Source organism: Poecilia formosa, unplaced genomic scaffold (assembly GCF_000485575.1).
Source record: "Poecilia formosa unplaced genomic scaffold, Poecilia_formosa-5.1.2 Scaffold658, whole genome shotgun sequence".
In the NCBI taxonomy this organism is placed as follows: domain Eukaryota; kingdom Metazoa; phylum Chordata; class Actinopteri; order Cyprinodontiformes; family Poeciliidae; genus Poecilia; species Poecilia formosa.
Window position 1 is genome coordinate 73,540 of NW_006800597.1, and position 12,972 is coordinate 86,511.

The window sequence follows — 12,972 nt, forward strand, 5'->3', positions numbered from 1 at the left end:
ACTGTCACCACAAAATAAAACATACTTCCATGCAATTGTTGTGCAGAAGAATAAAAACACATGGTTTTGAGTATGACTGAATATAACTATATTCAGTTAAATAAGTATCCTCTTACTAATCTTTAGGGATTTTAAAAGATTTTTCTTTTGACGCATCTATTTGTGATTATTACCTAATCCTCAGGTAACAGGTTAATATCATATTGTTCTCCTAATAATTGCAATACTATCAGAAGATGAACTGTTTATTTTAAACCTCATTGCCATGCGATCAGTCGCACAGTTTATTTAAAAGATAGACACTGACAGGACAGTCAGTTGTGTAGTATTCAATAGAGTGTAAGTCAAAGAATCTGGGCGCTGCTCACAGGAAAAACAACTGAACAGTTGTCACAAAAATATCCGTTTGCAATTAATGGAATCGCTGTAAAGTTTCCTGCGACGGACTGGCGATGTGTCCAGGCTGCCACATTTTATGATTTCCTGCAGCAGCTGCCTGTTCGAGGTCCTCCAGCAGAGTCACTCATCATGTCTTGCTCATCATCCAGACCATGATCACGTCGTTGCTCAGAAGCACTTTTTGTGGCCATGACTTGATGCTGCCTCACAGCATGCCTGTGGTTACGATTCTGTCCCATCTGCCTGCCCATGTCTCCACCACTACTCTCCTGCTCTGCAATCAGCTCAGCTGTTGCTCCCGTGTCCTGCTGCTCAGCCGTGCAATCAGCTCATTCATGCACCTGTTCACCTGCCTTTAAATGCAGCTCTCTTGCAGGCAGACAGTGCCAGATTTTTGAAAGCCGTAGTAGGAGTAGATGTCCGATGGGCCTGCCTGCCTGATGACAACCATGTTTTTGTCTCCTGGATTTCCCTGCTTTGTTTTCTCTTACTGGGTACCTCACTGGCTCCTGCTGTCCGGACTCTGACCCCGGCTTTGTCTGCCCGATTCTGCTTTCTCGTGTCTGACCCTCTCCTGTCCCATAATTCTGTCTGTCGCCAGTGTTCTCCTGCTCCAGGTTCCTATCTAAACTCCCTGCCCCAGTCAGTATTTCACCCAAAGTGATGACAACGATCTCTCGCTTATCGGCTCCCCCGGTTCTAAAAAACTGAAATTCAGGATTCACAAGTCCATCTGGACCTCACATCTAATTCATCACTACACTCTCAGGTTCTGGACTCCAGCCGTTTGTGGTGCTTTCTCCAGAACCATCCAGGCTGGTCGGGTGGGACGTCACCAGGCTCTTATTGAGTGAAAAGTACAATTTGGTCATGAGATCCATTTCCTCCCCCCAGTCTGTTTGCTTTTCCCACTTGTATGTCGTCATGGTTACAGGTGGTGTGAGTTTGAGCTGTCTCTTCAGCCGCTTCCATGCTGAAGAAAATTACTTTTTACTAACAAACCTCATTAAGTTCCACCTTAAAAGTCCGATCTGTCCAGACGAAATGGAAGAATAAACAAATCAAAATGAGAATACAGGCACATTTAAAAATAATAATAATAATAATAAAACACCTTGAATTACTTTTTCATCACCTTCCAAGAAGTCAGAACTTTTTACAAGGTGGTAAACATAAAAATGGAGGAAATCTGAAAGTGGTCAGATAGTATTTCACAGCACTGGAGAAGTGGATCTGTACAAAAATATAAAGCAGACAGAAATAAATCAACGTCCTTATTAACAACAAACAAAATGAGTTATTACTGGTGGTTATTGGATTATTATAACATTAGAGAAGTGTTCAGATGAGAGGAAAACAAGTATGAACTCACATTAAACACCATGTTTATGAAACCACAGGTCAAAACTAATTTGGAAATATTTTTCTTTTGCTAAACTCTTGCTGATGAATTAAGAATGTAATTTTAAACACCCCAAAGGAAAAAAAAAGTAGCTAACATCTACATAAGACCTTTCTGGATTAATTTATTCCCTTGATTTTAATGAAAATATTATTTTGTGAACTATGTGTTGTGATGTGGGTTATTTTGTTGGGGGCGGGGGTCAGTGTGGTTTTTTTGTGTTTCGGTTTCTTTCTGCAGTCAGAGGTTACTTTGTCTCATGTAGTTCTTTTGTGTGCTGGGTCTACTGACCCTCGTGTGTTCCCGTAGCTTTTGATTGTTGATTCCCAGCACCTGTTTTTTTCGGTGATTTAAGTTCTAGCACACCTTGGCGGGTTGCTGGAGCCTCGTCGTTCATTTGGATCAGTGTAGCCTGTATGTGGCCTTTCTGTGACCAGCCTTTAGTTGGAATTTGGAAGAAATAAAGCTAATTTATTAGAGAAGCATGTTTGTTTGTTTGCATGTTCAGTGGATAACCCAGACATGCTTTCCCCCCTTTTCCTTTAAGAAAATGATCTAATTGTAAGAACTAAATTAAAACTAACATATTATTATTATTATTATTGGAAACTACATCAGTTACAAAATATTACCTAAACATGGTAAGTCATTTAGACATTGAAAATGATTCAACATCTTTTTGTGAATATTGAGAAATGACCTTGTTCAAAGCCCTCAGAGTCGTAGGCGCCAGCCCTTTCCAACACTAAATGTTGACTAGTAATGAAGGGGATCACAAGGGGGCATTCACTCTGACATTGGAGCTGGCAGCTTGCAGCAGCATTTAAATGTCCAGGGTATCTACAGGATATTTATAGTACAAGAATGCCCATTTGTGAAGGTCATAAGTAGATTCTCAGCTATTATGTTATAGCTGAGAATCATGGTTTTGCCCAAGGCACAAGCAACAGTTTGGTGACCTTGATAGAGAGGGTAACTGTGAAGCCAAGTTTAAATTGTTCTGCGGTTGGATTGGGTTATGCACTAAAACTTTCTGTCTTCATTCTTCAGGTGGGGATTCCATAGAGTGCATCAGGGTACCATTTACAGTAATCAGGCGCTAATTTGACAGAAAAAAAAAAAAAGATTATTCAAGTATTCTTCTTGCCCTGCAATATCCAGACTTTACAGACAGCTGTTGTTAGAAGTATTGTAGTTTTAAGCTGTAGCACACACACAGTTCCACAAGGTGTTTGCTAAATGATAAGATGGCAAGGCTCGGATCACTCCGTCCACGCCAAAGTGCAACTCAGGTAGAGCAAAACTCTGATAAAAGCAGCTATATGGTGAAGGTAGTGAAGCCTGCTGTGTTCCCTGAGACATTTGGTCAGGCATTTTTGCCTTATTAGCCAATATTCAGACACAGACAGGCAACAAAAAAATAAAAAAAATTTGACTCGGTGAAATTATTTGCAGAAAACCACAGAAAAATTGTTAGAGCCCGAGGGTCCGATCTTAATAGATTACATATAAGAAGAGCTACGTGCTTTTGCAAGAAGAATGAATGTTTCATACGAGCCTGTTTAATTGTGGAACATGCATCATACATGATCTACTGCACCTTATCTGGGCTTTAGATCCAGAGCGTCCAGACATAACATGAAGCTGTGCTGGAATGTTCCACTGCTCAAAATTGGCATTGCTGTGATCTATTTGGCATCTATTTTATTATTATTAATAATAATAATAATGTTATTATTATATATTTTTAACCTTCCAAATATCTGACCAGCCATGTTTTCTGTCATTGTATTTATTCATCCTTCTGAGCAGAGTTGTATCAGATGCAATTTGCATATGCAGAGTGCAGGTGAGTAATTACTGAATGATACATTCAGAGTCAGGCAAAGTAACTGTCTGGATATATGTTTCATAAGGTAACGATGCTGTAACATGATATGAAGCACAAAGGTAAAAACCCCATTGAGATCAAGATCTCATTTTCAAGAGGCACCTGGGCACAAGCATTTGGCATAACACTTTCCCTTCAAGTTAAATTTGTGCGTGTTTTGATCATTTATTTAAGCGATTAGATCTGACAGTTCATTTTTCAATTTGTTTACCACTTGTTGGCCAAAAGATTATATCATGATATATTTCTGAAATACCTTGACAACGATCTCAGACAATTTTTTTTTATAGATTTCTTTTTACTTTCCTTTATGAAGTCACTACATTACAAAAAAAGCTTTTCCAGTAATGAAGAGTTTGTTTCATATTTTTCCTAAGTGAATTTCTGATTGCAGATGTGGAGTAACAAGCACCTTCAGCTCTTGCTTCCAGTGATTTCTCAGGGTTTACTGTCTACGTTCAGGTTTCTCCTAATAATCTGTAGCAGGGGTCTTCAGCTCCACTCCTCTAGAGCTGGGTCCTACAAATATTAGATGCACTCTGCTTCAACACACATGAGTCAAATAATTAATAATATTATTATTACGCCGAGGTGGTGCAGGGGCAAAGCACAACCCACATATTGAGGACTCAGTCCTCGTGGCGGCAGCGGTCACAGGTTCAATTCCCGGCCTGGTGACATGTGCTGCATGTCTTCCCCCTCTCTCATTACTGTTTCCTGTTGATCTACTTTCGAATAAAGACCACTTGAGCCCACAAGAGTGATTATTTAAAAGAAAAAAAAAAGATAATCACATCAGGCTTTTACTGGTTTCTATCCAGTACATACTTTACTCTGTCGTTTTTATGTGGTCCCATGCATGCGGGCTCCTAACTGCAGCACTGACTGCATCAGGATGGACGGTCGCAGCAGAGCCTCATTACCTGGGATTTATTTCGACTTTACTGTGGTCTGCAGACTGCGTCAGTCATCGCATCTCTTGGAGGTGGGACGACATCAGATGTTTAACGGTGTGGAAAAATTTTGATTGCTCATCAAAAACTCCCTACCACAAACTGTAATAAGTTAATCAGAGCGTCATCTCCCGTGGAAGAAACTCCATTGCAAGAAGCTCAAGTCTTCGTCTGACTGTTAGAGCTGCGCTGATGGGAACACAAGCTTTCTTCCAGTAATGGAACTGCCGGCGAGTGTTGTGTGTTTGCGGAAAATTGTATCTGAAACCTTAGCTGACACGTTTGATACTAAAGTGCCATACTGTAAGAAAAAAACAAAAAACTGACAGTACCACACTCCCTTTTTAGATCTCTCCTTTAAGCAGATGCCTGCACATCTTTACTTACAGCAACGTAACAAACAACCAAGATCTCAAACGTTTTGGCTTGAACTCAATAAATTCAGCATTGAAAAATGGATCAAATTAGCAACAGTGGACCTCATCAAAATATTCATGAATGCAATACATTAATCATTTTGTAAGAAACAAATTATTTATAAAAAAAAAAAAGAAATAAGTCCTTCAGTAAGAAGAGTTGAAATACTTTGTTGTACAACTTGTCTGTGTCCATCACCACTGCCTGAATGTTTCTGGGACACGTTTGATTTGATCTGAACCGTTCAAATTTGCTGCCATAGTGAAATTACAAACCATTATTATCTTGTTTAAAGCCAAAAGTAATTCGATACAGGGAAATATCAAAAGCTCTTCTTAAAACGGGAAGGACCTTTTTTATAATTTAAGGGGAAAATATGAATTTGTTGTGGTTTTGGAAGGGCTTTTAGCCCACATGCAGAACTCTCTGAGGAGGCAGGATGAAAAATGAATAAGTTTTATTGAACAAATAAACAGTTGTGAATGAGTGAACCATCTGTGGTTTTGACTGGAGGCTGGAGGGGGGGAGGAACGATGTAGAGCACTTTGAAACTGCGTTGTTGCTGAAACGTGCTACACAAATAAACTTGATTGAAAAGGAGCCAGTGAGAAGAAAAAATATGGGAATACTTTGAGATGATCGATCACAAGAAGATTCCTGAATAAAAATAATTAACCCCTTCACCTCCAAAATTCTCATCATCTTGAAATTCCCACTGTTCCTTTGTTCTGCAAAAATATATCAGTGTTGCACAGCAGAAACAGACTTAAAGCTGTTGGAAGAGTAAAATTCTGCCCTGATGAGTAAAAATATAAGGGATCAGATCAGAGAGCCAATAGGAATCCAAGAAAGAGCTTTTTGGAATAATTTTAGTTTTACATGAGGTAAATCAAAACTCAAAGAATACCGTCTGCCCCAATGAGCTCTGCACTCTGAATACACTAAAACAAATGTCTTTATTGTCAAATCAGTCGATGAGAAAAGCAAACAGCCTGACGGTCAACATATACCAGGTCTGACTACAAATCATTCTAATAACTTAAAAAAGTTTAGTTAAATAGGATTAAATTGACTCTCCTGTTACTAAACATGAGTTTGACAAAAACTTTGTGACAATATCGCATTTACTAATTTTTTTTAAGTACGTCTGTCTGAGTGACGAGGCTGCCACAGTTTCACCAGCAGATGTCACTAATGAGAAATGAATGAACCACAGAATAATGAACCTTTGGACAAAGCAGAAGGCTGGGAAGCTTCACTGCTTCACCAGGCTTCATTTGGCCATCAGTACTAGGGGAAGATTAGAGAGGTAGCTTTTTTTATTACACTTTGTTCAATAAAGTCAAAATAAATCTTGACTGTTTGTTTTAGGGCCAGGTAATAAGACAGTAACGGTAGCTGACCTGAAAGAATGAACATGTCACTGAACTTTGATCGAGAACCGCATGGCGTTCTGAGTCTGACTGCTTTACTTTATCTTATTTCAAATGTTCAAATGCACTGAGGATGCAACTCAAATGAATTGCTTCTTATGGCAACCAGTAAATAAATATTATCCAAGATAATTTATTCTTCAGCAAAAGAAACCCAAGTGCCTTTTTGACACAGTTGAAAGTAATTCTAAAATTGTAAAAACTTCAGATAAAAATGATTCCTTTATTTAAATTCTCAGGTGATATTGTTGTTTTAATAAATGTCAACCTGCTCAAAGATCCAATCTCCCACTTTACTGCTACATAATGCTAATTATTCTCACTACATAATCCTCTATCAAACATAAAATATTCCCTCCCAACTTCAGACTACTGTAAGGCCTTCATTGGGGGATCCAATTTTAAAAAAAATACATTACTTCTTTTTTTCTTTTTTTTAAAGTGATTGCTTCCTTTCTCCAAGAATTTGAGTACATCATATGTGCGATATGCTGGCTTGTGGGAATGAAAAGGCTGACTGTAGTGGTTTCAGCTGGATTGTTTCAATCATGGTAAATGGATTTTCTAAATGCCAAAGTAGCTGCTTTATAGATTTGGCTTCCCAGAGAGAAGAGCAAACTCATTTAGCAGGAATATAGCCGGGTGCCTCCATACAACCAAGTACTCACAAAGCAAACTGAGAGGACAGGTTGATTTCGCCAAGTTATGTTGAGATGCTTCCATTATCAACCTCCAACTGATCACTTTTAATGCATCCTGCTTAGAAGATGAATCCTTTTGGAAGAATCAATGGGGCAAAGATATGTGGTTAGCAGATGGTTCAAACAAGTCAGGGCGTGCAGCAACTTCAAAGGTAAAGTTTTTGATGTTGCATCTTATAATAAGAGTCATTCAATGTTCATAGTGGTTGAATTTCATTCTTACATCTTTTTGCTGAGCAACATTTATGGTTATAATTCTGAGTCTTTAAATATGATTTTCTTAAAGTAGCTGGAGGGCACCATGTTTTTTTCTAAGTTTCCATCAGCAAAGGTTATTTTAGGGGGAGATTTTAACGTGTTTTGTTTTCCCACTCAACTGGATAGACATCCCTCCAGACTTAGAAATGGCCAGAACTACCTTTTGGACGACTCTAAATGGCTAAATTTGTTAGACATTTGGAGACATTGTCATCCTTCTGGCATACAATACACCTGCAGTAACAAAAGCTTTTTAGCTCAATCTAGAATTGAGCTTATTTCAGAGAGTCAAGTAACGGAAGTAAAAATTTGCCCTGCAGTTTTAACTGATTACAAAGTTATTCATTCATTTTTCTACTAAGGAGAGCAGAAGAAACTGCAGCAACTGGAAACTTAGCAACTCATTAAATAACATAGAACTTACAACATTCATTTAAAAGCTAATCGAACAGTATTGGACAATCGCTCAAAATGATAACCTTGGAAAAATATTGGGAATTACTGAAGTATGAAATTAGAAGACATGTAATCGAGTTTAGCAAAAGAATAAGCTGTGCAGAAAAAGAAAAGCTAGAGCAATTAATCAGATCCATCTCAGATATTACTACTAACATAGATTATGAAGCTGTTGCGACAACTAAACATCAAGAAGACTTAGATAAGCTATGTAAAGAAAAAGCATGTGGTGCTTTTATTCGGTCTAGATTAAAATGGATTGAAGAGGGTGAAAAAAATAGCAAATACTTTTTTAACATGGAAAAAATAAACTTTGAAAGGAAATTTGTATCCAAGCCAAACATAAAAATAGAAGAATGTAATAGAAGATTATTCAGTAAGTTCAAAATATGCTTTTATTTTATGAAAATGATAACACAGATAGCGCAGGTATGCTAAATTCATTAGAGGAAGTGATTCTTTAAAAGAGGAATGTGATGAAATACTTTGTATTTATTATGAGAATCAAGTTGAATATAATGAAGTTGAATGACATTAACAATATAATGTGCAAATATATTAGCAAAAGAAATCCTGCTAACAATATGGGCTAATTAATTAATTAATAGATGCTGGTTTATTGCTGATTCAATGCCTAATATGTTTTTAAGTATCTAGACATCATATATCATTAGAGAATGATTAGAGAGCATCATTCTATAACGATGTACTCAAGCCTATTTAACTTACTGAAAATATATTGATGGCATTTGTTATATGCATATTTCTAAACTTGTAAGGACCACAGGGGTCATTATCTGAAAAAAGAAAGAACATAATTTTACTGTGTAAAGCAGTCACAACCAGGAGGCGCTCGTAAGATTACTGACTGAAGAGTCACCAGGAATAACCAGTTCAAACAATTTCTGTTGATGACGAGACGTCAAGTAGATTTTGAAGATTTAATGTACAATGAAGAAACAAAAGCTTACAACTAAGCACCATGGATAACAGAGAGAGCCAGAGAACAAAAAGCATCTGAAAACAAAAGCACAAGGAGCACGATCAGTCAAACAGGCTCTAAAAGGATCAAACAGGAGGTACCAGCAAAAGAGGAAGAGGTGGTTTACGTACAGGGAGTGTGAATGCTGGAACAATGGGCTAACTGGCTAACAGGTTATAGATGTGAGGGGAGAGAGAAAGAGAGGCACAAGGGGCGAGCGACAGTACACAACAGGGGAACTAGGAAAATGACTAGAGTAACCAAGAAAAACTAAACACAAGAAATAAACATAAACTAGAATCTCTAAGGAAGGACTGGACTAAAAATAAAACAGAAAAAAGACTGATCTACAAAAGGGGAAAAAAACAACAACTAAGAAATACAGGATAACTAAACAGAAAAACATCTCAAACAACCCAGGAGATGCACAGAGGAAATCTTCAAGTAAAAATATAATTTCAGTGAGCTTTAAAAAACCCCTGCAATTTGCAGGTAGAGTCTCTCTTAAAACAATAAGTATGCACTCAGCTATCATGGCCTCCATGAACTGTCACCGAGCAGGTGAAAGAAAAGGCACACTGGTCGTTTCAAAGTAGCCCTAATTAATAAAATTACAGTAATAATGCAAACTCACAGCATTAACCATAACAGTTAGACTTCCTCCCCCCCCTCAGGTATGTTTTTGTGACACACTTTGAGACTTGAGACTACTGATGAGGTCAATCATCAGGTGTGAAATGCTTCTTCAACAGCTCCTCCAACGCAGACAGCAGCACAGATTAGAGTTGGCTGCAGCTACGCTGGCAGCAGCCAACTCTCTGCGCTCTCCAGCAGAGATCCTAGTGGAAACGGGACTCGCTCTCACACCACACACCACACACACACACACACACACTGCCAGAACCCAACACGTTTATCCCTAAATCATGACTCTAAAATCAAATAACGTTTTTTCTGTGTAAACATTGCTGTTCCACCATTACCGTATTTCAAAAACATTTTGATACTGCATAATCTCAACAGGATGTGGCTCATACTTTGTCCAAAGGCTTTGAAGAGCGTTATTGCTCTTGATCTCTGTGTAGAAACTCCATCAACAGACACCAGAAGCAGTTTGAGGTGAATGTGAGAGTTCAAAGTGGGTAAAGTGGGACCAAGTATTTGCATGTCACTGCACTCACCATGTTTGGAGGAAAAACTTGGTGAGAACATCACACCCACCGTTCTGTCACAGCAACAAAGTTGAACACGAGAACATCAAGATCAAGATGCTGGGCTGTTTTTTCTGTAAAAAAAAACAAAACAACAAAGACTAAATGTAAGACTAATGTAAAAATATATCTAGAAATTCTTCATAAAAAATCTGAACATGAAACAGGATCTTCAGCTAAGATCATTATCCCAAACATGATCACCAAGAGCACTGTTGGTTCCAGGGAAAGACGGGCCCAAAACCTGATTGAAATCCTACTGGAAAATCTGCTAAACGGGCTGAAGACCCTCAGAAACTTCAACAGTTGCAACAGCTTACTTGAAAGAATCACACATTGTCAATGCCTGAGAATAGGTTTTTCATACATTGGAAGCAGTTATCGCCAACAAAGGCTTTTCTGCCAAGTGTTAAATACATTTTAGTAAGAGTGTAGAGAATATTAACTCCCTGTGCCATTCCACCCTAACTTGTTTCATGAACTAATTTGTTTTGATTAATTTCTATGTGTTGTACAAAGTGTTATAATCAACACATCTGGTGTGAATGTCAGATAAATACTCTCTCTATATATATATTTACTCAAAAAACCATTGATGTGATCAGTGCTTATGTTCTCTGATGTAATTAGCAGATACAATGGTGGCTTTAACAGTTCACATCTTCTCCAAGGACTGACAAAGAAAAGTGCTAGTTTATATTTTCCCATTCCAGCATCCAAAGATACATTTACAGCACATCGTCAGTCTCAGTCAGAGGAAGGTTTCCAATAACAGTAGCGCTTCCTATGTTGTAGCTTTTTACTGTGCTAGAATCGAACATGGGCTAAGCGTGTCCAGAACATCCTGCAGCAGGTAGTTGTGTAATCTGAGCAGCGTTTCCCAAATTCATTGCATGTTTTAGGTGATCCCTTCCTTCACACAGGTGTTTTCAATTGATGGCTAATTAACAGGCTTGCTGAACAGCAGTCATCTGAATTAGGCGTATTAAACCAGTGAAATACCTGAACCATCCAGGGCTTTGAGCTTTGAGGACGAGGGTTGGGCAACATTGATGTACCTAAATAACAGAAAGTCACAAAAATACATGTACTTGTTGCAGAAAGACTCCCAATGAGAAACTGCGACTAATTACAAGGGCAAATTAAATGTCATTTCTGATGCTCTTTGCAACTCAGGCAAAGGTTTTCTACCATAGAAATGACAGAGAGCGAAATTAATCTGTTCTTTTCAACTCTTGCATATCATTTTTATACAAAAACAATGTTTTGTGAAATGGTATCTATACCGTTATTGCCTTTTTTATTGTTAATGGTTTAACAATGAACCAGTTTTAAAAATAAAAAAAAAAATCAGGATTGGCTAATGAAGACACTGCTGTCTATTTAAACATGTCTGATGTTTAAACCATGTTTCCACTGGTTTATACCTGCTGTCTCAGTGATTCAATCACAAGCAGCTTGTTCTTTGGGTGTCAGCTCATATTAAAATGCAGGCCCTCGAATGGCTCTTGATATTTCCCCAAGCTGTATGCAAATAAATCCGTTGCCTACGTCACAGTCAGCAATGGGCAACAAACGGGTCCACTGGGCTATTAATGTTCCTGTCTGTCTGGGTCAGATTAACACGTGACGAACATGTCAGCGGGCGCTATGACAGGTGTGACGAGAAAAAAGGGTTCAGGGATGACCATGAACTTATAGGATTATAGTTGTTGAATGTTCAGTGGGCAATCTTTTTCTTAACAAATCTGCTGACCCAATGAACGTAATTTTACATGTGAACCCTTTATCTATACTGTACTACATAGAAAATAAATACAGTACATAGAAGGTGAATAAAGAGCACTTTCAGGTTCATCCCAGTTATGAATGTTCTGTTGAATCAGTTCTAGTATGTTCAAGGACTTATTCAATAACTGCTAAATACATTTTGTAATAATTACAATGATTACAGCAAATATAGTGGTAAATATAGTGAAAATGTTGCGGAGTTGGCAAACAGTGGGGCCACTGAGGTTTACTGTGACATGGTGCAGGTCTGTCAGCCCCCCCTCTACTCCCAAAACTAAGCTAAACTAGATAGAGGAAGCACTATCTACCTCTATAACTCAACACGTTAACAGAATAGTAATGAAGCCTGTAGCGTTGTCTTTTACCGGCATGACAACACAGAAGGCAGCTGGGATTCAGTGTCCCAACTGTATTGAAACTGGAGCTGCCACTTTGGAGAACAGTCCGATCCAACTAAGTGAATATGAGCGGCACATTTCCAGGTGTTGTGTCAGGTACAGTAGGATGTTGTCTGACCTGTGGCCCAGCAGCGCTGAATGGTGTGAGGTTTGAGAGAATAGCTGCTGTCCAGGTGTTAAAGCAGTCATCAACATGCACATGGTGCTGAATAAAAAGCTCTGAGTAACGGGGATTTTGTGTTAAAGTCCATTGAAACACAACAACGGTGTAAAGGCCGTTGCTTTTCATGCCGTTTGCCTTTGCTTTTTTTTCCGTTTCTAAAAGCAACAATGATTTTCCATTTCTACATCTGTGTAGCAGAGAATAATAAATGTAAGATTTTTTTTTCATTTTAGGATGAGTGGTCTTTCTGCCCCTCTATATAAAGACCTTTCAGAGAAAAAAAATATTTGTGTAAGCTATGGTTGAATGCTTTATGGACATGAATGGTGAGACGTTTCCATTTAGACCAAATGGGACCGATGTATCAAAGGGGGCGTTTGGGCTCACCATTTTCATCTGTCTGCTGTGGTATTGAGCAATGCTTCACTGGTGTTTTTCCTCTCTGTTGATTGGGAACACGCTCCCCTCATCTAACCCTCAGCATGAAACAACTCAATTCTGGAGGAACATGTCAGGG

General features: G+C 38.4%; 2 long non-coding RNA genes across 2 annotated transcripts; both read right to left on the reverse strand.

Moving 5' to 3' along the window:
- Positions 1-229: 229 nt before the first annotated feature.
- On the reverse strand, positions 230-1,629 carry LOC103130654 (uncharacterized). Its single transcript, XR_001660344.1, has 2 exons — positions 1,535-1,629; positions 230-1,430 (listed from the first exon to the last, which is right to left on the reverse strand). It is a non-coding gene; the product is annotated as an uncharacterized LOC103130654 (long non-coding RNA).
- A 7,188-nt stretch (positions 1,630-8,817) lies between these two features.
- LOC107832905 (uncharacterized) lies at positions 8,818-11,163 on the reverse strand. Its single transcript, XR_001660343.1, has 2 exons — positions 11,106-11,163; positions 8,818-10,177 (listed from the first exon to the last, which is right to left on the reverse strand). It is a non-coding gene; the product is annotated as an uncharacterized LOC107832905 (long non-coding RNA).
- Positions 11,164-12,972: the final 1,809 nt, after the last annotated feature.